A 21,741-nucleotide genomic window follows, 5' to 3' on the forward strand; every position below is an offset into this window, starting at 1 on the left:
TAAAACAGGGGTGAAATTACATTCAAGGGTAATTGGTGTAATTGTTAACAAAGTAGTAAAACCTTGGTTTACACGCAGTTGATAACCTGGTGTATTCATTAAACAAAGTATTAAAACCTTGTTACAATTCGAATCCCCAATTAGTTGGAATATTTAACTTCGGGTATAATAATAATTTGACGAGGACACTCGCACTTTATATTTATGACTGATGGACTGTTATGGACAAAAACCAGACGGACATATTAAATAATCCAGGAAAAGGACAATTAACCCATGGGCATAAAACTAAAATCAACACGTCAAACATCATGATTGCGGAAGTTTAAATAAGCATAATTCTTTTATTTCATATTTAATTTCCTTTATTTTATATTTAATTGCACTTCTAATTATCGCATTTTTTATTGTTATTATATTTAATTGTATTTTTAATTATCGTACTTTTTAATTATCGCAAGTTTATTTTATCGCACTTTTATTATTCGCAATTTCATTATCGTTATTTACTTTATGCTTTAAATTAAGTCTTTTATTTATTTAATATTTTACATTAGGTTTTAACTGCGACTAAAGTTTTAAAATCGACAAACCGGTCATTAAACGGTAAAAACCCCCCTTTATAATAATAATATTACTTATATATATATTTGTATTTTTATAAAAGTAAACTAATATAGCGTTGAGCTTTGTTTAAAGATTTCCCTGTGGAACGAACCGGACTTACTAAAAACTACACTACTGTACGATTAGGTACACTGCCTATAAGTGTTGTAGCAAGGTTTAAGTATATCCATTCTATAAATAAAAAAATATCTTGTGTAAAATTGTATCGTATTTAATAGTTTTTCCTAGTAAAATATAAACTATTTCGTATACACCTCGCATAACATCAATACAATTCATTTGTAACAGGTGAACGTGGCCATTGAAATTCGGTTTCAACGTACTTCCAAAGCTTCGTGTCCTGACCATCAGACCAAATCTTAAATCTCGACTTTCAAGTAGAATAGTTATCCATATTCATTAACCTCGAACATTTCATACCACTTCCTGATTCACTCTCAGCAAGGAGTAATCGTTGAGTCATATTCGTAATGCTCTGAACTAACGGTGCAGCCAACGCGTAATCGTTTGAATTAAACATCTTGAAAACTTTTACCAAAGGTAAACCGTGCGGTTCAGGATATCAACCGTATGTGTGACAGTATCAACCGTACGTGTCACAACCTCAAGCGTACGTGTCACTACTTAATCAAAAGAACCAATTACTAAGTCTCAAATGTGCGAGTGATGATCACGCGTGTGATTAATCGTACGTTTCACAGTCAACCGCTTGATCACCCGTGTGATCAGACTGTTGTCACTTAACCTCAAAAGGTTATGCTAAACCGTGCGTGTGAGTTCACGGGTGACAGTCAACCGTCTGGTCAACCGTACGTGTGATCAAAATCTTTGACCCACTCGTGTGAGCTGCTGTTCAGCTCAAATCACTCAAAAATCCTAGAAATTGATGTTAAACCTCAAATTCTTCGTCCACAAGCTGGATTAGCACTAAACTAACATAAACACACTCTCTAATGACAATTACACACGTCAAAATGATTCCTTTTTAATTAATATCACTTTTAACTCAAAAACCCAAAATAATAAACTCATTAATCACCAAAAATACTAGATGATGTTGAAATCACAACCAACGCTCTGATACCAATGATGAAACATGACTAGAAACTTCGAAATCAGCAGGTTTAATTCACACAAAGGTGGAATTAGTGAATCAAACCATAACTAGTGAATATGAGGAGCTTTTTGGGATTAAATTAGTCAAACCACAACAAGGATTGGATTTGTGTGATTAGATTAATGCCTAGAGCTATTATTCACTACTGGAGTGATTTAGGTTGAGAGAGAATCGGATTAGGGTTAACAGATCTGAGTGGTGTGTGTGTGAGAGAGGCTTAACCTAAAATGAAGAACACAACACTTATATACCCCTGCTATTGACTCACCTGTACGAGTCATCCATCACACGTACGAGTTGGCTTCATCATCCGTACGGGTGATCACTCACTCGTATCTTCTCATTTAGGTTATAATTGTGACTTAGCCCAGCATCAACCGTGTGTATGAGCCTGTCAGCCGTACGAGTGAGACTTCACCCGCACGTCTGACTAAGTCTAACATAGTCAAACATCCATATCGCGTTCTTGCAGTACCTGTAACCACATACAAACACAGATAGGATAATAACGAGCGATCATGGTATCCCATAAATTGAAGTACCTGCAATGGACGTAGGTTAGATGTCTAGGGACTTACATAAAATGCATCAACATCAACATACAATAACAAGATGATATAAGAAGACTTGGATTTCTTCAAGTAGCAGCAATGATCGGCTTCACATCTTAAGAAATCAATTTTATTCATAAGCTCATCAAACTTCAAGTACCATTTTCAAGGTGCTTGCTTCAATCCATACAGAGTTTTCTTTAACTTACAAACCCACTTCTCTTTACCCTTTACCTCAAAGCCCTTGAGTTTCTTCATGTAGATCTCTTCATGAAGATCTCCGTGTAAGATTGCGGTCTTCATATCTAATTGCTCTAGATGTAAGTCTTCGGATGCAACTATAGCAAGTACCAACCGAATAGTAGTCATTTTAACTACCGGTAAAAAAATCTCGTTGTAATCAACTCCTTCCTTTTATTGAAAGCCTTTAACCACCAACCGAGCCTTGTACCTTGATATCGGCTAAAAAGTCACGTTTTCACCCACGTATTAAGGCCCAAAAACAAGAAATATTCAAACTTTATCGGCAAAATACCCACTTCATCAGTTAGAATTGAAGAACAAGTAATTATGAAGGCGGTGCAAAAAGAATCAAGAGAATCGGAGCTAAAACGAAGATTCTAGAGCGAAAACATTGAAAGACAAGAAATCAAGTTACGATCCAGGGAATCAAGGCTGACCAGCACACCATACGGCTTGCCATACGGCCTGCCTCTATAGATATGGCCTGCCAGATACGCCCCACCAAGTGCCTTCACCATACTGCCTGCCAGCCATACGGCCTGCCAAATACGCCCCACCATACGGCCAGCCAGGCGTATTTTGGCATTTCCTAGTCTATTTAATGGGTCTTTGTCATTCATTCCAACACACACTTCAATTCACTTCTTTCTCTCTCTTGTACAATATTAGTCATACTCTCAAGACCTTCGACTCTGTGCGGGAAACCTAGTACCCGGAGAAGAACGCTGAAGATTGTATTAGGAGTGGTCTGGAGTCTTGAAGTTGTCACTTTTGTATTCGGAACTCGTTTAATCTACTGGTACCTCTATCCTTTATCTTATATAATGTTTTATTATATTGTTGCCATGATTAGCGAGTAGTTATCTTTAGTGTATGCTATGATGTAAGCAGTTATAATGCCGAAATAATATTATGGTTTGTGTATGCTGTTGAAATGCTTTCCGATTATGCTTTAAACTCAATCGCTTTTCCAACTAATAGAATGTAGTTATAGGCTCTGTTATTGGGAAGTCGCAAACCCCGATCCAGAGTACACTATCTGTGTCACCCCTTGGTAAGAGAAGTCTATCGGATACAACGTAAGATCGACTGAGGCACACTAGTTGTAGTAAGTCTATCAAGCTTTAGATTCCGACTGAGGACTCTTTCGTAGTGAAACATCTGACTAGACCCTTAGTACATTGTCGGTCCTAGACCATGCTAGTGTAGTTACCAAGCATATAAACTTCGTACGTACACGCTGAAGCACAGCGGTTGTTGTAAGCTGTACCTATGCTAAGTAAGGCCATGGAACATGGTTAGTGTTGGCCAGTACACTGCACCATAACGCGGTCTCAAGCATTGCACCCCGCTTGAGGGATTCTTAGTTAATTAAGGAACTGTTTGTTTAGACAAATAAAGGATTGGACCGTTAGGATAACCGAACGTGTTCATGGAAGTCATCTTGACTTGGCCATGGTGTTCTTTATGGTTGAACTCTTTTTAAGGGCCTAACTATCTTTTACCAATCATTAACGAAAGCATTGAAACACATCACGTCTCTCGGATATGGTAAACCCTGTACTCTATTATGCTTAAGAAAGTTTAGACCATTTTGGAATGTTAATACGTCACCCAACCGAGTCGCTCAATTGGATGAGCCGTCTGAACATGTATGCCTGTAGTCAGACTGCACGGGCGTCGGGGGTAAGGGACGTTGCTGTCTATTCAGAATCTTCAATCCTAACGCAGTACCCAGTGACATGTCTAATGACATGGGCGTTTAGGACCAGTGTAATGAATACAAGGCCTCTGCCTATTCATGAGCCAGCATTCCATAATCTCGGCAGAATGACTGATGAAGTCATAGTATACGCTTACTTTAACCTTATCTGAATTACAAATTTTATCGCATTTACTTTATCTATCTTATAAATTAGAAAATCCCAAAATAAACATTCACTACTCCCTAACTATCTTAGGCTAAAATATAGGTTCGATGTTACTGATATCTCAAAAATACGACTCTAGGTCATACTTCCCTTACTTATAAGGAGTAGAAAGATTTAGGCCCCGCTAAATATAAATTTAAAACAAGTACCCTCTCCCACGAGTGGCTGATCTCGGCGAGTCACGGCCTAACGACACCGCGCAATAAAAACCGTCCGTTTCGACCATATCAAGAGAAGAGACTATAGTTTTTGGCGCCGCTACCGGGGAACTGGTATTGGGCAATACTGCTCTCTATCAAACTTATTCACAAGCATTTAGTGGTGTCTAAGAAAGACAATTATACACGGACTTGGTTATTGGATTTTCCGAACAGTCGCCAATTATATTGGGACCAAAAGGATCCAGCCTCTCCGTAGTTGGCCTGGCCACTTGGTTTGTTGAATAGTTCGTGCGAAGCTCTGTTACCGAAATTCCAAGGAATCAGTCGCCAGAACCAAAAACATATTCCACCATAGGATAGTTAGTTAATTAGAGAACTTTGGATTACTTTAGACTACCTTAGATTAGATTACCTTAGATTACTTTATACTACCTTCGATTAGATTACCTTAGATTACATTAGATTATCTTAGATTAACTTAGTTTAGTTTAGCTTATTATAATTTAGTTTATTTGCAGAGAATTAAAAACAAAAAAGGCATACCTAGTGTATGACCCAAACCCGATCTAGACCAGGGCCGTTGTTATTCGTACCTGATTCAGACGCAATAATCTCTAAAGCACGCAAGGAAGCGAGAATCAGAAACCAAATGGCGTTACGTGTTACTTTAGCAGAAAATACCAAACCCTCGATTGAAGGTCGAGGAGGACCAATCAGATTTCCAGAGATTCAAGGACACTCGTTCGAATTAAAACATCACATCATCCAGCTCATTCAGAATAGCTATCAGTTTCACGGATTACCGAATGATGATCCTAATTCTCACCTTGATAAATTCATATCTCTTTCGAACTCCTACAAATAGCCAGGGATAGGACAAGATATAGTCCGGCTATACTTGTTCCCTTATTCTCTCACTCATCATGCACAAACTTGGTTTGAAGGATTAGAAAAAGATTCCATCACGTCATGGACAGAGATGGCTACTAAATTCCTAACCAAATATTTCCCTCCTTCTAAACAAACCAAACTGAAGAATGACATCATTAACTTTAAACAAAGTTACGATGAATCTCTTTACACAGCATGAGAGCATTTCAAAACCCTGCTGAAGAAATTCCCTAATCACCAGCTAGAATGGTCAGCCCAAATCTGCACCTTCTACAATGGTCTTAAAGTAAATCATAGGACAACAATCGATGCAGCAGCTCAAGGGAATCTGATGAACCAAACCGCAGACGGAGCATGGGAATTGCTCGAGAACATGACGATGCATCATCATGACTGGAACAGTGGTGAAACAACTTCATCATCTGCACCACTCTCCGCACTTAACAATCAAACAAAGGCCATCAAATCCCTCACGGACAAAATGGAATCTCTTGCCAAACAATTTGGAGAATTGAAGACGCAGCCGCAGCAGGTTAACCAAGCTCGGGCTTGTGTTAATTGTACCACCCGCAGCCCACTGAAGATTATCAAGTTGAGTAAGAAAACCCTGACGGTTCAGTCTGTTACGTCCAATACCCAGCTCGTCCACCAAATCCCGGATTCAATCAACCACCTAGGGTTAATAAATTTCAGCGAAGCAATCAACCTTTTCGCCATCGCTATCCACCTTATCCATCCCAGCAATCTCAATTGACCTACGATCAACCACTTCCACTCACTGGTCCCCCAGTTGAGGAAAATTCCCCTACCACCCAGATTACAAAAGCAGCTAACCCCACTCTCGAAGCTGATGATCAGTTAACTCAGTTCATTCAAGGACAACAACAGCTAAATTAGAGAACTGCAACCAGACAAGATCAGACAGAGATACTAATGAGAAATCAATTGGCTCTGCTCAAAAGTTTGGAAACACAGCTCTGACAGTTATCACAATGCCTTGAAACCCGACTGCAGGGAAGATTGCCAAGTAATACTATCCAAAATCCCCACATAGAAGAAGAAAAGCAAATGGATTCCGTAATCCCAGAGGAAGAACCAAGGAGAAGATCAGCTAGGCTCAAGCACAAATCAAAATATACTCAGAAGCTGACCCCTGAAACTCCAGTTTGTGTACCTTATCCTGGAAGGCTACAAGAAGAACCATCCAAGCTTGATTCCTTCAAACTTGACGGCAGATTCTTGGACACCATGTCCAAAGTTCCCAACCAGAAGAGATACATCCGAAGGCTTCTTTCTACAAAGGAGAGGATACCAGACTCTAACAAAATTCCACTGAGTGAAGAATGCTCTGCATTACTCATAAACTCTCTACCACCTAAGCTAGGAGATACGGGCCGATTCATTTTCCCTTGTTCAATCTACCAATCTGGAACCATTCATGCGCTAGCAGATTTAGAAGCAAGTATCAACCTAATCCCCTGCTCTCTCTACAAGAGATTAGAGTTACGAGACTTGTCACCAACCAAAATGACAATCCAACTTGCCGATCATACAATTCGATATCCTAAGGGCATAGTTGAGAACGTCTTGGTGAAAGTCGACAAATTCTTGTATCCTACGGATTTCGTAGTGATGGATATCAAGGAAGACCTACAAACCCCAATAGTGTTAGGAAGACCTTTCATGAATACGGCTAGGACTATCATTGATGTGTACAATCAAACCATGATCTTACGATCACATGGGGAGAGCGTTACCTTCAAAATTGACCGACCAACCGATCTTTCTGGACAGGCAGAGATGTTTGCTATTTCCACCAGACGGATCACTTCCGATGACGAGTCACCACCAGCTGATGATATCGAAATGGGTGTCGAATCACAGTCTGCAGACGACCCAGAAATGGAAGAAGAAGATCTCAGCGAAGAAATAGAGGAAGAGGAAGAATCTGAGGAGGAAGAGGAAATGGAAGACGTAAAAGAAACTGCGACAGTACCCATTCCAAGCACTGAGCGTCATGAAGAAATAATGAGGCTTGAGACGGAAGATCACAGTTTAATCATTCGCTTCAAGAAGAAGACCGACAAGGCTGAGGTTAAGGATATAGAAATTGATTCTGTTAGTATCAAAGTGGAGAATCAGAATACTGAAGAAACCCATTCATCAAAGCAAGATACCGATGATGACGAGGAAGAGCATCATGAAGACATTCTGACCAACTCACACTCTCCAACCGAATCAGATCAAGGGGAGCCGGACTCTTCTTCAGATCGAATTCCTGTTATATCCATGCATGCAGACATGATCACCTTCATCAATGATACCGATGAATTTGAAGACATTCTCGAAGCCATCCGAAAGTCAACCATTGACTTTTCGCTACGCTTAACAGAACGAATTGTGGCTATCAGAGAAGAGCACTACCTTTATCTCCAAAGAGAAGACAATGATGTTGAAATCCTAGAAGAATGCATTCAAGACTTTATCAATTCTCTTCACGATCATATGTATCACGAAGAAAGGCAACGAGAGCATAATTCAGTAGTTCGCACTATTCTCGAAACAAGATTCTGTCGAGATCAGAAGATCATTTACTCTAGGGTTTATAACGCCTTAGCCGGATCTGCACTTCCGTTCTCATGAAACCAACGGGCACTACTGACTCTCATCCGGAAGCGTATGGATCTTTCCACTGGCCGCCCGACTTATCACTCTGATTTGCAGATGATAGAGGATATTCACAGCTTTTTCGCTCTCTTGGAAAGAGATAATTTTGAAAGCACACCAGAAAGGCTAGTAATTTACGTAACAATTGATCACCACGCTGATCTGATTATCAAAGAGTTACAGGACGCTGTTATGAAGGAAGCAATGCGAAACAATCCGTTCTCTCATCTTGAACCTGATCGAGTCAACATTGCCACCTATGTTACGAAGCAGCTATCACGTATCTTCCACGAGTCCGCGGATCCTAGTTTCACATTTAAAGCTGGATGTCGGGAGATATACTCAAAGACGGTGAAATTAATACTCGGATCAGGATTGCTGTTCACTTCTTTCCAGCTTCGTCTCTTAACTAATCTGTGCAAAGCAACCGACTCCTACTGTGGAGATCACCGTTCCGAAGACTTCAAAATTCTAAAGATACAGTTTCTAACATTGTTTGAAGACCTCAGAAATGAGCATCCCATCAGAGAAATCATCAACACCAGTACTGCTTCTATGATTGACATTCATGGGTCAACCAGCAGGGCTATGGATCATATTCTCATCAGACTTCAAGACTTATCTAGAGCCGAAACTGCACACTACTTATCTTTCAGAAGATCTTCAAGAGAAGTACCGGATTTGTTACCACTATTGGTCCGACACTTTCTCAGGACTTATCCACCAAGACTTACATTCCCTCGAGAAGACCAAGATCACAACCATCAGCGAGGAATGTTCGCTTTTTGAAGCATCACTACGGTCGAGCCAACAACCTTAAACAAAAGCGCTTCTCGGGAGGCAACCCGTGCAATAAAGTAGAGTAGAAGAATAAAGGATGACAAATGAGCCGATAAAGAAGCAAGGAAACCAGCCGCATCTGCTAGGGGTATTTCTTTCTTTTCACTACTAGCTCAAGATTCAAAATATGCCACATCCTAGCTTATCACTAAGTGTGGGTTAACACCCAAATCAAAACACTGGACAAATACTCCCAAATCTTCAACTAAAACTCCTAAGTGTGGGATACACTAGGAACATTGAGGACAATGTTCATCTAAGTATGGGATATTGGTATCTTTTTATGCTGTATTATAATAAACCATTACGAAGATTCTAAGTCCTTAAGCCAAATTTCAAAATTTTTGAAGAAACCATTTTCGAAAGAGTATTTTTGAAAACCTAAAACGTTTGTCAATAAAAATAAGGCTTAAGAAAGGTGGAATTCTTGTTAGATTGAAATCTCTAATAGAGCATTGCATGACTAAGGCATTATCGACCTAAATTGATTATGGTGAGGCACCCCAAATAAGACCAGCATTTATCTTTAATGCTTCACTATTTTTCATTGAGAGTGCCGATGTCTGTGCTCAGAATCAGAACTTGCTTTAGATCTGCATCTCCAAGCAGCAGAACGTGGTTCGGTTGTAATCAAAATAGCTACCCATTTGTCAAACATAAACCTTCCATACCTCCACTACTTCTACTCCACCACCACATCCATACCACCTTTACTATTTCTCGAAAAACCCAGAAAATGAGATTCCTTCTGAAAACCCGATGTAATAAACCTCTCAAGTATCATGGCAAAGGTCTTGAAAAAGTTTACCGGCAAAAAGTTTCTCGAGATGAAATCTCCAAAAAAAAAAATACATATATATGTATATATATATATATATATATATATATATATATATATATATATATATATATATATATTTCAAGTTCTGAAAAAAGGAGCAGAACTAAATAAGAGAAATGCCGAAGAGAACTCGACCGAAAATGATTATCAAATGAAGAAAAAGTTCAAAAGTGCTTCTTAAAATACTTCAACACTCCTATCTATCCGAATAAAAGTCTGTATAAAGACTACATTACCCGTTATCTCACCCTTTAAAAACAACTTCACTACCACTCCAAAATTCCTTCTCCATCATTGACAAATGACCTATAAAGCTGAGATTACTACCGTTCTCGCATTAGCACCAAGGATATGAGTCTTTATCAAGCCTATGATGATGGGTGCAGCATGACTGGCTATGAGCGTGCTTCATTTCATAGATCTATAGGGAACCCTAAACACCTGAGTGATTTGAGTGACCCGTGAAAGCTAACCTATGTCATGTAACCTCCTCGCATGATTGCAGAGATAATTTCAATCCTAACATAGATGACTCACCTTATCTTTTTGCTCTTATAATAAAAGCAAACCGCTTAGGATATTAGAAAAGAAACACCAAAAAGATTCTTAAGAATGAGAGTTTGCTTGAGGACAAGCAAAGTCTAAGTGTGGGATATTTGATATCGGCTAAAAAGTCACGTTTTCACCCCGGTATTAAGGCTCAAAAACAAGAAAGATTCGAACTTTATCGGTAAAATACCCACTTCGTCAGTTAGAATTGAAGAACAAGTAATTACGAAGGCGGTGCAAAAAGAATCAAGAGAATCAGAGCTAAAACGAAGATTCTAGAGCGAAAACGGTGAAAGACAAGAAATCAAGTTACGATCCAGGGAATCAAGGCTGACCAGCACACCATACGGCTTGCCATACGGCCTGCCTCTATGGATATGGCCTGCAAGATAAGCCCCACCAAGTGCCTTCACCATACGGCCTGCCAGCCATACGGCCTGCCAAATACGCCCCACCATACGGCCTGCCATATGGCCTGCCAGGCGTATTTTGGCATTTTGCTAGTCTATTTAATGGGTCTTTGTCATTCATTCCAACACACACTTTAATTCACTTCTTTCTCTCTCTTGTACAATATTAGTCATACTCTCAAGGACTTCGACTCCGTGCGGGAAACCTAGTACCTGGAGAAGAACGCTGAAGATTGTATTAGGAGCGGTCTGGAGTCAAGAAGTTGTCACTTTTGTATTCGGAACTCGTTTAATCTACTGGAACCTCTATCCTTTATCTTATATAATGTTTTATTATATTGTTGCCATGATTAGCGAGTAGTTATCTTTAGTGTATGCTATGATGTAAGCAGTTATAATGCCGAAATAATATTATGGTTTGTGTATGCTGTTGAAATGCTTTCCGATTATTCTTTAAATTCAATCGCTTTTCCAACTAATAGAACGTAGTAATAGGCTCTGTTATTGGGAAGTCGCGAACCCCGATCCAGAGTACACTATCTGTGTCACCCCTTGGTAAGAGAAGTCTATCGGATACAACGTAAGATCGACTGAGGCACACCGGTTGTAGTAAGTCTATCAAGCTTTGGATTCCGACTGAGGACTCTTTCGTAGTGAAACATCTGACTAGACCCTTAGTACATTGTCGGTCCTAGACCATGCTAGTGTAGTCAGCAGTTGTTGTAAGTTGTACCTCTACTAAGTAAGGCCATGGAACACGGTTAGTGTGTACCAGTACACTGTACCATAACGCGGTCTCAAGCATTGCACCCCCCTTGAGGGATTCTTAGTTAATTAAGGAACTGTTTGTTTAGACACATAAAGGATTGGACTGTTAGGATAACCGAACGTGTTCATGGAAGTCATCTTGACTTGGCCATGGTGTTCTTTATGGTTGAACTCTTTTTAAGGGCCTAACTATCTTTTACCAATCATTAACGAAAGCATTGAAACACATCACGTCTCTCGGATATTGTAAACCCTGTATTCTATTATGCTTAAGAAAATTTAGACCATTTTGGAATGTTAGTACGTCACCCAACCGAGTCGCTCAATTGGATGAGCTGTCTGAACGTGTATGCCTGTAGTCAGACTGCACGGGCGTCGGGGGTAAAGGACGTTGCTGTCTATTCAGAATCTTCAAGCCTAACGCAGTACCTAGTGACATGTCTTATGACTGGGGCGTTTAGGACCAGTGTAATGAATACAAGGCCTCTGCCTATTCATGAGCCAGCATTCCATAATCTCGGCAGAATAACTGATGAAGTCATAGTACGCGCTTACTTTAACCTTATCTGAATTATAAATTTTATCGCATTTACTTTATCTATCTTATAAATTAGAAAATCCCAAAATAAACATTCACTACTCCCTAACTATCTTAGGCTAAAATATAGGTTCGATGTTACTGATATCTCAAAAATACGACTCTAGGTCATACTTCCCTTACTTATAAGGAGTAGCAAGATTTAGGCCCCGCTAAATATAAATTTAAAACAAGTACCCTCTCCCGCGAGTGGCTGATCTCGGCGAGCCGCGGCCTAACGACACCGCGCAATAAAAACCATCCGTTTCGGCCATATCATACCTCTTCTTGCCATCCAACTCAATCGTTAGCCGATACACCCATTTATTTTGCAACGCCTTTTTATCATGAGGTAATTTCACTAGTGACCAAGTTTTGTTCTTCTCAAATGACCCTATCTCTTCTATCATGGCAAGCTTCCATTGTATGGATTCTTTAGATTGTCTCGCCTCAAAGTAACTCTCGGGTTCACCATTTTCGGTATAGAGCAAGTAGTTTGTTGTTGAAGAATACTTAGGATTAGGCTTAGGCACTATAGTAGAATGTCTTAGTGTAGGAGCAACCGGTATGGTTGTACCGGTTCCATCATCATCCTCCTCATCACTACAACTCCCATTATGTTCGGAACTATCACTGCTTTCCGAACCATCTTCATTATTAGCACTTTGTGACTCCTCACCATTATTCAACAATTCATTGTTACCCGAACTCCCACTTGAACCTGCAAGATCATCAATAGAAACATCATCAAAAGTAACATAATCCGGTTTAGGACTCCCCATTTCCGGTTTGCCATAAACCAAATCTTTATTAAAGGCAACACCACGCGACAGAACAACTTTTCTAGCATCGTTATCCCAACATCGATAACCCATCTCATCCGAACCGTAACCAATAAAAGTGCACCTTTTTGACTTAGCCTCAAGCTTGTCTCTATTCGCATCCTTGGTCTTCACATATGCATTGCACCCAAAGATTCTAAGATGACCATAATTCACTTTCTTAACTTGTCATTCTTCCTCAGAAATTCGAAAATCCAATGGCGTTGAGGGTCCCCTATTAATCAAATAAGTCGTCGTACTAGCCACATCCGCCCAAAACATCTTAGGTAAACCGACATGTAGTCTCATACTCTTAGCTCTTTCATTCAACGTACGATTCATACGTTCAGCGACCCCATTGTGTTACGGTGTCTCCGGTACTATTTTTAACATCTTAATACCGAGCTTTGCACAATGGTCTTTAAATTCAAGACTACCATATTCCCCTCCATTATCCGACTTTAAGCACTTCACTTTTAAATTAGTTTCATTCTCTACCATAGCTTTCCACTTCACAAAAGTATCAAATAGATCAAATTTAGCTTTAAGAAAATAGACCCATACCTTTCGAGTGGAGTCGTCAATGAAGGTGACATAATAGCGAGAACCTCCATGTGATTCTACATTCGTTGGACCAAACACATCCGTATGAAGTAGCTCTAATTTGTCCAACTTGGGCGCATTCCCTGATTTCCCAAAAGTCACTTTCTTTTGCTTCCCATATATACATGGTTCGCAAAACCTGAGTTCCACTTTCTCTAAATCCGGAATTCTCCCACTCAAAACAAGCATCTTTATACCTTTTTCATTCATATGTCCGAGCCATCAGTGCCATAGAGTAGAACTATCTCCAACATCAACCGTAGCAAACACCATGTTGTCATCAAACACCTCAATCATATAAAGCGTTCCCCTTTTATATCCACAAGCCACGACCCTACTACCCTTAACCACCTTCCAATGGCGATTTTCAAAAGTACCCACGATACCTTCCTCATCTAAATCACCAACCGAGATAAGCTTCGTTTTCAACTTAGGAATAAACCTCACATCTTTCAAAGTCCAATTAGAACCAAGAGTAGTCTTCAATACAACATCTCGTATACCTACGATTTCAAGCTTTTTATTGTTTGCCAATCAAACCTTACCTTGATACGATCAAAAATTCATCATCAAACTCCTAGTGGGTGAGGTATGAAGCGAAGCTTCCGAATCCAAAATTCAAGACTCCACCGAATCTTCAAATATACACAAAGGTGCATCATCCGTATCTTCCGTGGTATAGTTAACACCTTTCACTGGAGAATTTTCACAATTCTTTTAAAAGTGTCCCTTTTGATTGCAACCCTAACAAATAGCTTCACTTCGGTCCTTTGATGGATACCTCTTCTTAGACTTCTTCCTTTAGTGACCCGAACTTTTCCATGTTTATATATATTAAATGAATTTGATTTTTACATGATTAAATGTTTCCAACATGTTAAGCAATCAAACTTGTTAAGACTTGATAATTTGAAATGAGTTTCATGTAGACAATTGACCACCCAAGTTGACCGGCGATTCACGAACGTTAAAACTTGTAAAAATGATATGACGATATATATATGGATATACATATAGTTAACATGAGATTATGATAAGTGAGTATCTCCATAAGTATATTAACAATGAGTTATATACATAAAAACAAGACTACTAACTTAAGGATTTCGAAAAGAGACATATATGTAACGATTATCGTTGTAACGACATTTAAATGTATATATATCATATTAAGATATATTAATATATCATAATATCATGATAAGATAATAATTTAACATCTCATTAGATATAATAAACAATGGGTTAACAACATTAAATGAGATTGTTAACTTAAAGGTTTCAAAACAACACTTACATTTAACGACTAACGATGACTTAACGACTCAGTTATAATGTATATACATGTAGTGTATTTAGATGTATTAATATACTTTTGGAAGACTTCAAGACATATATCAAAACACTAATACTTAACAAAAATGGGTACAGTTACATTCCCATTCTTTTTTCATCAAGATTCTAGTCGTATTCATACCCGTATTATACACAGCTTCTAGACGTACTTACTATGGGTATATACCAATAGGAACTAGCATGGAATTCCACTCTTGATTATGTCATGTATGACTAATCAATTTTAACTTCTACCATGAACTAGTCAACTAACTAGAACTCCTTTTAACCCCACTCACCACTCACCACTTACCACTCATCATTCACTCCATTTCACTTCCAATTCTCTTTCTAATTCTCTCTCAACACACACACACACACACACTTATGAACGAATTTTTCCAGTAGCTAATCATCATCTTCATCAAAAATTACTTCAAGAATCAATCTATAATCATCTTAGGAAGAACACTTCAAGAACACTTCGAAAATCCTTTCAAGTTTACTAGTTTACATCTAAGCTTTCTAATCCATTCCAAGTAATCATCTAAGATCAAGAAACCTTTTTTATTTAAAGTAGGTTATCTTTCTTATTCAAGGTAATAATCATATTCAAACTTTGATTCAATTTCTATAACTATAAACTATCTTAATTCGAGTAAAAATCTTACTTGAACTTGTTTTTGTGTCATGATCGTACTTCAAGAACTTTCAAGCCATCCAAGATCCTTTGAAGCTAGATAATTTCTTGTCACTTCCAGTAGGTTTACCTACTAAACTTAAGGTAGTAATGATGTTCATAACATCATTCGATTCATACATATAAAACTATCTTATTCGAAGATTTAAACTTGTAATCACTAGAACATAGTTTAGTTAATTCTAAACTTGTTCGCAAATAAAGTTAATCCTTCTAACTTGAATTTTAAAATCAACTAAACACATGTTCTATATCTATATGATATGCTAACTTAATGATTTAAAACCTGGAAACACGAAAAACACCGTAAAACCGGACATACGCCGTCGTAGTAACACCGCGGGCTGTTTTGGGTTTGATAATTAAAAACTATGATAAAATTTGATTTAAAAGTTGTTCTTCTAGAAAATGATTTTTCTTATGAACATTAAACTATATCCAAAAATCATGGTTAAACTCAAAGTGGAAGTATGTTTTTCAAAATGGTCATCAAGACGTCGTTCTTTCGACTGAAATGACTACCTCTTACAAAAACGAATTGTAACTTATATTTCTGACTATAAACCTATACTTTTTCTATATAGATTCATAAAATAGAGTTCAATATGAAACCATAGCAATTTGATTCACTCAAAACGGATTTAAAACGAATAAGTTATGGGTAAAACAAGATTGGATTTTTTTTTATTGTTGTAGCTACGGGAAATATTGTAAAAATTCTATACAAATCATAACTTAACAAACTTATATTGTATTATTCATGTATTCTAATATATATTATGTAATCTTGGGATACCATAGACACATATACAATGTTTTGACATATCATATCGACCCATCTATATAATATATTTTGGAACAACCATAGACACTCTATATGCAGTAATGTCGGAGTTAGCTATACATGGTTGAGGTTGATTCCAAAATAATATATATAGTTTGAGTTGTGATCTAGCATGAGGTTTGTATACACTGGGTCGTGGATTGATCCAAGATAATTTATATTTATTTCTGTACATCTAACTATGGACAACTAGTTATAGGTTATTAACGAGGACAACTGACTTAATAAGCTTAAAACATTATAACGTATTAAAAAATATTGTAAATATATTTTGAGCATACTTTGATATATATGTACATATTTGTATAGGTTCGTGAATCGACCCGTGGCCAAGTCTTACTTCCCGACGAAGTAAAAATCTGTGAAAGTGAGTTATAGTCCCACTTTTAAAATCTAATATTTTGGGATGAGAATACATGCAGTTTTATAAATGTTTTAGGAAATAGACACAAGTAAATGAAACTACATTATATGGGTGAATGATTGAAGCCGAATATGCCCCTTTTGCTTGGTAACCTAAGAATTAGTAAACCGATCTACTAATTGACGCGGATCCTAAAGATAGATCTATTGGGCCTAACGAACCCCATCCAAAGTACCGGATGCTTTAGTACTTCGAATTTGTTTATATCATGTCCGAAGGATTTCCCGGAATGATAGGGGATATTCTTATATGCATCTTGTTAATGTCGGTTACCAGGTGTTCACCATATGAATAATTTTTATCTCTATGTATGGGATGTATATTGAAATATGAAATCTTGTGGTCTATTATTGCGATTTGATAAATATATAGGTTAAACCTATAACTCACCAACATTTTTGTTGATGTTTTAAGCATGTTTATTCTCAGGTGATTATTAAGAGCTTCCGCTGTTGCATACTAAAATAAGGACAAGATTTGGAGTCCATGCTTGTATGATATTGTGTAAAAACTGCATTCAAGAAACTTATTTTTGATGTAATATATTCTTATTGTAAACCATTATGTAATGGTCGTGTGTAAATAGTATATTTTAGATTATCATTATTTGATAATCTACGTAATGCTTTTTAAACCTTTATCGATAAAATAAAGGTTATGCTTGTTTTAAAAAATGAATGCAGTCTTTGAAAAACATCTCATATAGAGGTCAAAACCTCGCGATGAAATCAATTAATATGGAACATTTATAATCAATATGAATGGGACATTTCACTTCCTACCCTTCTTCTCACCACCACAATCAATTTTCCTACCCCGGTTGTCGAAACTTAACAAGGATCCGGATGACGATTCCCCCGAGTTTCTCCTACGAGTGTCTTCACCGTGAACCAAATCCCTAATGCCTTCAAACACTAGCTTAGTAGTTCCCGTTGAGCTACTAACCGCGATAACCATACCCCACCAACTCTTCAGTAATTATGAAAGCAAGATTAGTTCTTTTAACTCATCATCAAACTTGAGATCGACTGATTCAAGCCTTGATATAATATTGTTGAATTCGTTGATGTGATCCGTTGCACTCGAACCTTCCCTAATCTTTGTATTGAACAATGGTCGCATAAGAAGAACCTTATTCGCCGTCGTAGGTTTTTCATACATGTTAGAGAGAGAGCCTTCAAACATGTACACATTGTTTTCTCATTCACAGCGTTGTATGCAACATTCTTGGCGAGAGAGAGAGAGAGACGAATCGCACCCAAAGCTTGACGATCTAAAAGAGACCAATCGACATCATCCATGCCTTAGGGTTTGATTTCCAACAAGGGTTGGTGTAGCTTCTTTTAATACAAGTAATCTTCAATTTGCATCTTCCAAAAGTCGAAGTCTTTTCCATCAAACCTAATGATTTTAAATTTTCCGTATTTCGCCATCTTCCCAATTCGAAAACCTTGAGCTCTAGATACCAATTGTTAGGGTTATAGGACCCAACAATAAGAGTGATTCCTGAAATCACCCACCCACAATAGATAAACGAAGACAAAAATAAAGAAAATAAGAACGCGAAGAATTAACGTGGTTATATGTAGTCAACAGATTGATTACTTTAATCCAAAGGCCAAACTAGAGAGATTTTATTGGTAATCTTCGTGATATAATGTATGGGTTACAATAGAGTCTTTATATAGGCAAAACTCAATTCTGGAAAGTTCCTTCAGTCAGACACGCATTGGGTAACGATGCCCACATCCCGGTCATCCCAAAATTGGGTTCTCATTCTACCACTCCATCACAGTCGCGACCCAGCCATCACGGTCGCGATCCTCCCCTGTTTTCACGAGACTTGATTGTTTGAATATCTTTCACCACTCCAACACCATTCAGGATTCAAACCCGGTCCGCCTGCCCCCCGAGATGATTTAAGAATCGAGTTCCTGCAATGTGATTCGGGCTTCCTCCCGAAAGCGCGTACGTGCGTGACAGATAAGAGTATTCATTGCCGACTACTTGCCTTTCAAACAAAACAAAAAGAATAAGTTATAGATTGGAATTGAGCGTTGCAAAATTAGAATAAAAATAGGGAGAATGAACCTTATTATATATACGAATGAGTGATTAAAAATTTAGAATTTTACCAAAAATTAAAGAACAAAAGCGTAATTAGGTTTTGTCGTGTTGGACAAGAGCGTAAAGGACTTGTTTGTGTTACCGTGTATGAGAAAACAAAAACAAAAATGGTTCACTTTTTATTTATATATTTATATACTCCGTGTTTATTAGTAGTAGGCTAATATCTAAGTATTTTTTTAGTGGCTCATACTATAAATTTTTAAACTTAAAAAATATATGGGGTCTTACAATTATATTTAGTGGTGTCCTGTAAAAATTTTAATGATCGCTTGTAAAACATTTTTCGTAACTAGCGGTGTCACGGGGCCCCACGGGTAAACACATAGACTCGCCACTTGTTCGAAGACGAGCCGGAAAGTGACAGATACATTTGAGTGTCAAGTAAAGATTGAAGAAAATCATGACTTTTAGTCGTTTCAAGTTGAACGTTTGGTTTGGTTTAATTTTTGATGATATTTTAAGCATTTTGTTAGTTGGTGAAATGGTAAAAATGTATGAAAATTGTAGAGGTGAAAGTGTATAAAATGAATGGAAAAAGTGTCTAGATGAAAGTGTATAATAAATTGAATGTTGGTTTGGGTTTTTTTTTAAAGCAATATATATTATATACGAAATATATACATGTATAATCAAGTTTCATAAAACCTATCACGATCTATACAAGTGTAATCTGGGTTGTGTAAACTACAATCACGTTTCTAAACTACAATCACATTTGAGAGTCTAGTTCAACTTGTTGGCCCAACTTTTAACCCGGATCAAAATTAACAGGTGATACAAGGTTGATTGGGTCAAGAAGCCATGTGAGCCAATCTTTGTGAAGTTTTCTCGAACGATTACCGATCCACTTGAAGGTTTTGACTTGAATCTCGCTTATGATTTTTTCCGTACACCAGGAGTCATCGTTGAACACTTTTTGGTTCCTATTTTACCATAGCATATACGATGTCGTCCACAAGATTGCTTGCCAAATTTTCAAGGATCTCGTTGGTAGGTTGTTGTATGTTGTGCTCGCATGTGCCTTTTTCAAATCGAACCCAGGTGGCATGTTGATTTTCCACCATTTGTGAATTCCTGTCCATACTTAATGGGAAAATTTACACGATAGCAAGGCGTGATCGATTGATTCGGGGGTATCCTTACAGATTGGACAAAGTAATGAACCCGAATCAATACCCCGCTTTGCTAGTTCCACTTTCACCTCTATTCTACCTTTTAGGACCCGCCACACAAAGATTCCAACTTTTTGTGGAATCAGATTGTTGCAAATTGTTGCGTCACCCACGTTTGTTCTTGGAAGAATGATGCTGTCGATTTTGTTTGCCATAGCCTTTGAGGAGTAAATGTTGCTACTGTCGAGAGAACATTTCCATGAGGATTGACCCGGACCGATCAAACCATGTTCGGAGATCAGCTTTGTGATTGCCTCTACTTCCCCGTTTAGTCTGCCCGTGAGTTACCTGCACCAGGACCATCGATAGGTCCAAATCCCATCTGTTTTTGATACCCTGTCTGCTACGGTACACGCTTGATTGGATTCGAGTCTGTATAATTGAGGGAACTGTAGCCTAAGTATGTTGTTTCCGACCTATTGCTCCTCCCAGAAACTGATGTCATCACCCGACCCAATATTACGTGTAAAGATGTCTTCAAGGTTGATGCCAATATTGAGGAAATCATGACCCATCTTGATGATGTTGCTCCAAGTTGTGACCTATCTCCAAACAATATTCTGATTAGAAGTACCCAGCCCCCCGTCCCTCCCGTAAATACTCTTGATAATATTGAACCAAAGTGAGTTGCTTTCGGTGCGGTAACGCCACCACCATTTCCCCAAAAGTGCCCAATTTTTGAATTTGAGAGAACAAATATTAAGCCCACCCTCACTGTAAGGTAATAGTATCGTATCCCATTTAACCCAAGAAAGTTTAGTGTCGTTCCCAGACCCGCCCCAAGAAAACTTACGGCGCATATTCTCGAGAAGATGGATGACCGATGTAGGTGCACGAAATAACGAGAAGAAATAAAGAGGTAGACTACTAAGGATTGATTTAATGAGCGTTAACCTACCCCCGAACGACATTGTTCTAGCTTTCCAAGAAGACAATCTTTTTTGAAATTTCTCAAGAATCGGGTTCCATGCTTTTTTTTTGTGCATTTTTTTACCGATTGGCATCCCGAGATAAGTGAAGGGGAGACACCCCGAAAGACAGCTGATGTTGCTGGCCATATCATCCACCAATGTTTTAGACACCCCCACGCCATATAAGATGCATTTCTTAAAGTTGATACGAAGACCAGAAAGTTTCTCAAAGCATAGGAGCGTTTTATGAACATTTTTGATGTTGCACTTATTCCAATCCCCAAAAAAGATAGTGTCGTCCGCAAATTAAAGGTGTGAGATCAACACTTTGTTTTCTCCAAGTTCTACCCCACGTATAATTTTATCCCTAACCGCAATCTTAGTTAGGATGTTCAAACCCTCGCTAGCAATGATGAAAAGGAATGGGGAGAGCGGATCACCTTGTCGAACACCTTTTTGAGTATTAAATTCATGTGTAGGTGAGCCGTTTACAAGGACCGAGATCGAGGTTGATCGAAAACATGCCTCAATCCACATCCTCCACTTGTGCCCGAATCCCATCTTCGTCATTATGTCCAAGAGAAACTTCCGACGAACGCAATCAACCTTTTTCAAAGTCGGCTTTAAA

The sequence above is a fragment of the Rutidosis leptorrhynchoides genome, chromosome 4 (assembly GCF_046630445.1).
Source record: "Rutidosis leptorrhynchoides isolate AG116_Rl617_1_P2 chromosome 4, CSIRO_AGI_Rlap_v1, whole genome shotgun sequence".
Lineage (NCBI taxonomy): Eukaryota > Viridiplantae > Streptophyta > Magnoliopsida > Asterales > Asteraceae > Rutidosis > Rutidosis leptorrhynchoides.